This window comes from Octopus bimaculoides, chromosome 15 (genome assembly GCF_001194135.2).
Source record: "Octopus bimaculoides isolate UCB-OBI-ISO-001 chromosome 15, ASM119413v2, whole genome shotgun sequence".
NCBI classification, from domain to species: Eukaryota; Metazoa; Mollusca; class Cephalopoda; order Octopoda; family Octopodidae; genus Octopus; species Octopus bimaculoides.
Genome location: NC_068995.1, coordinates 34,572,069 through 34,581,720, shown reverse-complemented (window position 1 = coordinate 34,581,720; position 9,652 = coordinate 34,572,069). Strand labels below are relative to the sequence as shown.

Genomic DNA, 9,652 nt, shown 5'->3' with positions numbered 1-9,652 from the left:
TATGCATACGAGAAGTTACACACATACGCATGTGCGCACCCACACTCATACATATATATTTATATTTATATATATATACATATAAATATATATATATATGTATATATATATATACATATATGTATATATATACACACACACACACATATATATATATATATATATATATATATATATATATATATATATATATATGTATGTATGTATGTATATATACATATATATATATATATATATAATATATATATAAGGATAAAAATCACAATAATGGTTTCTATTTATCAAGTAGTCAGCATACTATAGAAATATATAGACGATTAATACATTAAATTAATAATAATGTACATAAGTATATAATTATATCAAGGGTGATAGGGCAAAAACGACCTGTCTCCCGCATTGTGGTGTCAACTGCACTAATGTTTAATGGCGGCTGTTGTGGCGCGGTCAGTGATGTTAAAGTTATTTGCGATGGCGGTGATGCTGCGATGGTGTATGTCATGTTAGTAGCGATTTTGAAGATGTTGTTATAAGTAGTTGGAAAGACGATAACGTGTAAGTGAAATGGGTCAGGGTTAATATATCAACCTGACCTCCATCTGGAAAATATTGCCCCGTATATTGCGATACGAAGATTCCAACTTCAAGAGTTCGCGCTTATGGAATCGCTTCCCTGTTAATATGTACAGTGACGATTCTTCAGATTTTACTCTTGATAAACTTATGCGAAACTTTCTAGAAGCATAAGAAGTCGGTGTAAAATGTTTGGACGAAGAGACACTGCGAAAATGAAAGCGTCAACGTCTTGCAGCATTTGATGTTATGAAGAAGGCTGATGCAAAATTGAGGAAAAGATAGTGACTTTGGAGGCTAATCAGAATCTATTTGCAAGTTTGATTTTCTTTACAGAGGCAAAACATTGATTTTAAATTTTGGCACCAGGCCAGAAATTTTAAGGAAAGTGGGTAAATCCATTACATCGACTCCAGTGTTCAGCTGGTACTTATTTTATCGACCCCGAAAGGATTAAAGGCAAAGTCGACCTCGGCGGAGTTTGAACTCAGAACAAAAAGGGCGAAATACCGCTAAGAGTTTCGCCGGGCGTGCTAACGGTTCTGCCAGCTCGCCACCCTAGAGGTACAAAAACATTAACATTCAACTGCTCATGACTTACTGCCAAGGTTCATTACTACTACGTTTCGCCACAGAATATGGTAACCTGGTTAAAACTACCAGGGTAACACTTAGAAAAGAAACATGTAGGAGACATTACAGTTGTTACTCATCTCTGGCAGAAAGGGACTGTTTTATAAAACTTCCCGGTCCTGGTCCAACGTCCTCAGACAATTACCCCCAACTTCGCTTGACAACCGATGCTGGTGTGTTTGCGTCCTCGTAACTTAGCGGTTCGGCAAAAAGAGACCGATAGAATAAGTACTAGGCTTACAAAGAATAAGTCCTGGGGTCGATTTGCTCGACTAAAGGCGGTGCCCCAGCATGGCCGCAGTCAAATGACTGAAACAAGTAAAAGAGTATACCTCCGATACATCATAACACCAATTACCTAAATAACAGACTCAAAGACTTAATTTAGCTCTATCATAATTGAAATTATGCGTATCACTAACTTAGACTCCGTTTCCCTTTACCTGTCTTCCGCGCCGTAAACTTAATGAGCAACTGCATCTCTTCCAGCAAACTCTACTCACATCCTCAGAGATTCACCAATGCACGAAGGTTATGGAAAACAAACACATATTTCCATATTGCGTTTATACAACTGACACACACAATGTTACTGGAGTGATTAGGTGTGAGTAGTCATCCAAGCACCCACCCACAACCATCATCAAGTATTCCTATTTATTTCAGGTGCAGATAGACATCAACCCTCTCATCCCCACTATGACTGGGAAACCCTCCTTTTCATGTCAGCGGAAAGACTTTAGTACTGTCACAATCAAAACTGACACGATGGAAAGCAGATATAGAGTGAGTGTAGAGATAATACTAGAACGGATGTGCGATATGAGGTTAGTCACAATCTCTCTGTTCATGAGTAAAGAATGCAAGTAGAAATTCTTCTGGATAGGTAACGGCATTTGGATCGGTAGAATAAAGCATATTTGCAGATAAATGGGGAAATAAATTAACTGTTGTCAGATTACGTTGTGACGTAATAATTATGCTAAAATGAGCTAAGAGTTCAGCTAATTAAGAGAAAACTTGGCTCAAATCAAATACAGGAGGACGGAGTACCACTGATTTCTGCTAAGGGATATAACTACGGAAGAAATTCTTAGCTAAGATCAAAGCGCTATACATATCACTCATTAGCATTCACTTTTCACAAGAAATCTCCCTCTGCAGTCTAGCAGCCTCAAAGAAAATTAGGTGTAGATGAATGATTTGTGAGAGTCATGCATGTCATCTACCCAAATGAGGATTCTGTATAGGCACTCTGAGAAAATCTTTTCGCAATCAGCAATTCAGTTTTGATTACAATCCTTCATCCACAAAGACAAAGAACTCCTTCTCAATAAAGATACTTCTATTTTTTTTTCTTTATAACTTGCAGTTGGGGTAGCTCTCTTTATATTGTTCTTATAATTTACCACAGTCATTTGCCATTATTGTTTGGTGGGGTGGGGGGGGATTTGGTCTGTTGGAAGAGGCTGTGCTGAGGTTCACAGGTCTCCCAAGCCTGATGAAACCGACATGGTGTTTCTCTTCACTCTCTCTCTCTCTTTGTATATATATATGTATATATATATATATATATATATATATATATATATGAGCAGATGAAAATAGGCTATTGGGTACAAAATATTCATAGATGGATACCTACTTCTCTTTATGAGGATAATCTCTAGTAGTGCGTGAGAGACAGCGCTGCAATACTGAACATCCTCCACAAATGATTTGCTCATAGTGATTAAATGTATGTGCTATACATTACTTCACTCACTCCATCAGATCAACGTTGCTTGAACAGGTGCACTGTGTACTATACTCAGGTGTCGAAGTGATTGCAGAGCAAGGTGAGATGTATCATTTTACTCAAGAGCACAACGCACCGCCGGTCCAGGAATTGAAAGCCCGATCTCGCGATTATGAATGCAACACGCTAACCACTAGGCCATATGTGCCCTCACCTAGCGACATACATACATACATTCAAACATACATACGATCATGCATACATTCGTAGGCAAGATTGCCCAGGCAGATACAATCTTGTGAAATCCTGTGAAAACAATCCGGAAATGATATAGTTCTGGGTTCAAAAAACAAAATTCACTCATTGTTGTAGAGGTGAGCCTAACGGATGTGAAAGTATTTTCAAAAATACAAGAAAAGAGGGAATATTTATGGTGAAATAATGCGGAACTAACAACTCCTGTACTCTGGCTAAAGATTTTCGTTTGTACTTATCATCATAAGTACTTAGGCAATGTATATCCGGACACGAAAACTCAATAATGCTAGAATGATTTATGAAAGGGCAAAAGAAACTGAGGTGTCCCCTCCAAATCTAATCAATTAACGGCACAGTGAAAAACTGTAAGACATTCAAAAGATTCTCCGTTTAAGATTCTTTAAATGATTATATGCACACATTTGGTTTGTGTGTATCTACAAGGACATACCTGTAAAAAGTAATGATGTGCATGCAGACATATACATGCACTAACACCTAAGCGTTAAAGAGATGTATTCACACGAAACATAAGTGCTGGTCCATACACCTACATATATGCACACACTAATTCGACCAAGTATTTCCAAACCTCAGCTACAGTTTTAAATCAGAAAGTTTTGTCGATTTGTTAGTGACAGACTTAAAATCCATTAACGAGAGCTTACATAAATCTAAAAGGAAAACAAGCATATTACTAGTATATAGATTTCCAACACTTTCAACAATGATTGTCAAGGAATTTTTTTAACTATATCACATGCTCAATGAATTAGCAAGTACGAAGCTGAGTATTCCATGTATGTGTATACACTTAATGTAATCATCAAGCAAAATCAACTTGACACGATGACAAAGATGGATCTCTGAATAACGGTACAATTCATTGAACGAGCTCTCTCTCTCTCTCTCTTTCTCTCTTTCTCCCTTTCCCTTCTCTCTCTCACGCACACACACATACACACGCACACACACACACAATCACGTACGAAATTCGGTTGTCTAAAGCCTAGACCTGCTAATCCAAATCAAACTGTCTTAAATAATATATCTAACCACTACTAAATGTGCTGAATCAATTTTCTTTCGTTTATCCACTCACTCTCTCTCTCTCTCTCTCTCTCTCTCTCTCTCACACACTTTCTCTCTCACACACACATACGCACATATATAATATCAATATATGTGTTCGTTCGTTTTACAATTTATGTATACGTTAGTTGAATATGATGATGGGGCATTGCTATACAACTGGATTCCTTTTCCGTTGAAAACCCTTACTTTTCAAGCATGGAATCTAGTATTCGAATCCTTGCTGAGATTAACGTTGTATTACATCATTCTTTCGAGGTCCTTAAAATACAAAAAAATAGTCTAGATACTATCGTCAACCCTACTTATCATAGTTGCTGCCCGTGTGCCTAAATTAAAACTTCATGTCCTCTACTTATAACAGGAAGAATCATTACTTAACATAACATAGTATTGTATATCATTAAGTGTCAAAATTTTCTGTTGTTTGTCCTCAGTATGATCCCTAATGTATTTGATAAAATAAAAACCTTTCGGAATCGATTTAATTAGTACTAGTTAAGCACTGTTATCAGTGTAATTGCCTAGCCCTACCGCAATATTGACGGTCAATGATAGAATGAGTTATTACTTAAGATAACATAGTATTGTATATTTTTTCTACTCTAGGTACAAGGCCCGAATTTTTTAGGGACGAGGCCAGTCGATTAGACAGACCCCAGTACGCAACTGTTTCTTAATTTATCGACCCCGAAAGGATGAAAGGCAAAGTCGACCTCGGCGGAATTTGAACTCAGAACGTAAAGACAGACGAAATACTGCTAAGCATTTCTCCCGGCGTGCTAACGTTTCTGCCAGCTCACCACTTTTTAGTATTGTATATTAAGTGTATATTAAGTGACAAAGTTTGCTGTAGGATGTCCACAGTATGGTCACTTATAGGCTAGAGCTTTCTAGCTGATAATATATAAAACAAACACCCCCTGGTGTATGTAATGTAGTAATTGGTCTTAGAGGTCATGAGATTATCTGATAGCGCCCCAATTTAGAACATTCCCTTGAAATGGATCATTATTCCTTATTCCCAACATGGGAACAGCCAGACATCCATACATTGGCGCAAACACGAAATTGTTACACTAGATAATAATAAAGTCAATGATATCTTCGCAAATATTTTCTCGTGAATTATTTGCTCCGTATTGGAATTATTTTCCCACTGGTGGCTGCCATGGTTCGGCGCAAAACGAATCAGTTGCAACGCAGACTTCAACATGACGGGTTAGAGCTCTCCATCAGGGTAAAGCGTGCTGAGGAAGGTTAGACTATTATACCAGTAAAGAAACCGGTCCACGTGAGTTCAAATAGTTAAATGTATGCTGAGAAATTGTCTTAGCCCGTTTGCCTACGGACGGGCGATTTCTGTAATGTATGTATGTATGTATGTATGTGCATATGTGTGCATTTTAGTGTGTGTGTTGTCGGCTTGACAGCCAACGTTGGTTTGTTCACGTTCCCATAACCTAACGGTACGACAAAACTGACCGATAGAATATGAAACAAACTTAAAAAATATAACGTTGTGCTTGATCTTATTAACTAAAATCCTTCAAAGTGTGCCCCAGGCTAACTGCAGTCAAATGACTGGAACATGTAAAAGTGTACAATATACCTACTCCATCCGCGTTAGGTAAAATCTATCAACACTGTCTCTGAGGTATAGATATGGACATTGTCTTCCTGGTTTTACATTCTGTCTCTAAGTTCTTCCATAGTCCAATGCAGAAGAATATCATATTAGAGAGACCGGCCATGTGTTTACTGCAGAAGTACTTTTTTTCCGCCATTCAGTCTTGAGCTTAGCAGCTTATTCTTATTCTTCTTCTTCTTCTTCTTCTTCTTCTTATTATTATTATTATTATTATTATTATTATTATTATTATTATTATTATTATTATTGTTATTATTATTATTATTTATTGTCTTTGCACAACTTCTAACGCTGGAGGTGTACCACGGCGTTAGCACGCCGGGCAAGTTGCTTGGCTGCATATCGCCAGTCTTGACGCTCTGAGTTCAAATTCCTCAGAAGTCGACTTTACCTTTCGTCCTTTCGGGATGGATAAATTAAGTACCAGTTGAGAACTGGGATTGATATAGTAGACTTGCCCTCTCACCCTAAATGTCAGGTCTTGTGCCTATATTAGAAAGGATTATTATTATTGTTATTATTATTATTATTATTATTATTATTATTATTATTAGGTGAAGAGCTGGTAGAATCCTTTCTCTACTGGACAAAATGCTTCACGGCGTTTCTTCCGGCTTTACATTCTGAGCTCAAAATCCGCCGAGGTCGACATTGCCTTTCATTCTTTTAACGTAGATAAAATAAGTACCAGTCAAGCACTGGCGTCGTCGTAATAAACTAGCCAACTCCTTCCAAAATGTTCACACCTTGGGCCTATAGTAGAACGAATTATAGAAGAGTTGTATTGGCAGAATCGTAAGAGTCGGGTAATTTTTTTCCGGAAATTTGCACTATAATTTCAAATCCTGCTGATATCAACTACGCTTTTCATCATTCGGGGGACCCATAATATTTAATCGCCTCTCAAAACTCGGTACTGATTTTCTCGACTAAATGCACTACCACAATTTACGGTCATTTACCTTCGTTAAACAGGACAGCCACTACTACTAACACTACGCCTGTTATAATTATGCTTGTTGAAAATTAGACATAATCTGTTTTATGACGTAGTATATAATCATGTTCCAGGAGCCACTTATATGAAATTTTGCCTGTTTATTCAAATTGATATTTCAATAATCTTGCTGTTATCATTTATTTACTGTAGTCTGCTGTTTACTATGATATAGTAATCTAATTTTCACTTTAATTCCATCGTCAAATTACAACATACATCCACCTTATCATTTCCTTACAGTCGAGAGATTTCCGTCCAAGCACTTTGTAATACACTTTGCTCAGCATGATTTTAAATTATTCCCAGACTGCCTTCATCAAAACATTCCTGCGGTGTGGCAGCTCTTCCCAGCAATGCTGCCTCGTTCTCATTTCTCTCTTCCGCTTTTGCCATTCTTCTGTACTGTATATTATATATTTTTTTCCATCAGCCACTCTCTGTGTATTTAGCTCTCTCTCTCGCCCTCTCTCTCGCCTCCTCTCTCACCCTCTCTCTCTATCTCTCTCTCTCTCTCTTTCTGTCTTTCCCTCAACCCTCTTTACTATCACTCTTTTCTCTTTCTCCTTATATATATATATATATATATATTTATATATATATATATATATATATATATATATATATATATATACATATAGACAGGTAGACAGACAGACAGACAGACAGATAGATAGATAGATAGATAGATAGATAGATAGATAGATAGATAGATAGATAGATAGATAGATAGATATGCCTTAGAGATGCTGCAGGCATGCCTTAAGCATCGGTCCTGTAGAGTGGCACCTTACAAAAGTGTTTTCAGCTGTAACCATCCGTTGACCATTGTCGTGTGTGGAAAAATTAGGAGAAAATTATAGGGAAGCTCATCGTATATATACATGCATACGCACATACAAGCATTACATATATACTACATGCGTACATACATATATTACATACATATATACATACGTGTGTGTGTGTGTGTGTGTGTGTGTGTGTGTGTGTGTGTGTGTGTGTGTGTATGTATGCACGTGCGTATGTATGTGTACATTAGATGAGATTAGTATAAGTATTTGTTTCCGTGTTCCAGCTTACGATTACGTCTACACTCCTCAACTTGTGCTGTTTTCATGTCCCATATATTAGGTGTTCACCAATTAAAATAAATACTGGGACTGATATGATCGACTAAACAATATAATTATGATATCCAAACTTGTTTCCAGTCCCATATATGTAACCAGTAAAAAAAGGAAACGTATAAATTACACTGCACCAGAAATACGTGTCCAAGTCTGTTCTCTTATCTCTCCAGACAATAAGCTTGTCATCTTCCTTAGTGGCATGTCATGTTGGGAAATTCTTAATCAAGAATTTGTGGTATTATATTTTATTGTTCTGGGGAGAGTCATTCTCCTTTAGTGCCTTATTAATTTAACACACTCACAGGTCCGATTTCTACTTATTTACTTGATGGGCACACGCACACGCATACACACATACAAACTGGCATTCATAAATACATACATACATACATACATACATACATACATACATACGTACAAATGAATACTGAAACACATGACTATATACAGACACGCACACTTCACACAAGGACACATATAGAGACACACATCCATACATAACAGACAAAGATACATAGACACACAAACATGAACACAAACACATAAACACGCAAACACGAACACACAAGCACATGGATATGCAGAATACATACATACAAACGTGCACACAGGCATGCATATATATATATATGCATACACACAAATGCATACGTACACATACATACGTACATACATACATACATACACACATGCACACATACATACATACATACATACATACATACATACATATATACATACATACACACTTACATACACGTTTACGCGCGCATACTCCAGCAGACAATTGCATACTGAAGCTCACATTCATATCATCTTCTGAACCGAAAGCAATGACATTCAAAACTTATGCTGTAAGCATAATCCATGTAATTCTTTTTTTACACGTAAATGAAAGGAGAGTGATGCACAATTGTTGTGCAGAAAATGAAAACTCTTGTTATTCTTAAATATTTCATCATATGTATTGGGTTGCCAGCACATACGATCATTAAACAAGCTGAGACGCAATAAGTTCTTGTACAGTCTTTGCTAACAGAAGTGACAGATATTTCGTGCTTTGACACAATCTATAATTTGTACGTTTATAATAGTGTGATTGAGAAATGCATAATTGAAAATTAAATTTTCTTGCAATACCTTAAATATCAACATTTTCTATTTTTGTTTACCTGACGTTTCTACAAAGAATTACATATCACCTAAAAAGACACGCTCAGAATTCTTACAACCTCGTTATATTTCATTCTTTCTTTACTGTTTTCTTATCCTTGACTAACAGATGATGTCATTTCATTTTGCTTCGCGTTGGTGAATAAGTATCCAGATTGCTGCTATAGTAACGACGCTAAAGCACACAAAGTAAGGTTGCTCGGCACAGAATGATCTTGAACTCTGCTGTGCATGCGCTCAAAGTTTTATCGCTCTCGCTTACTTCTGCTGTTTACAGCAGTAACTGGAGGGAATGTGTGTAGCGTGTGATCGTTGCATTGACCATGACAGAGAAAGTTGTACGGAGAATCTGCATCAAATTTTACCAAAAGCTTGACGATATATATGTATATATATATATATAT

General features: G+C 36.8%; 1 protein-coding gene across 4 annotated transcripts in view; it reads right to left on the bottom strand.

The window, feature by feature from the left end:
* The window catches only part of LOC106867458 (probable G-protein coupled receptor 139), a 403,898-nt gene that overhangs the window by 336,141 nt on the left and 58,105 nt on the right, over window positions 1-9,652 (bottom strand). The gene's annotated exons all lie outside the window — the stretch shown is intronic.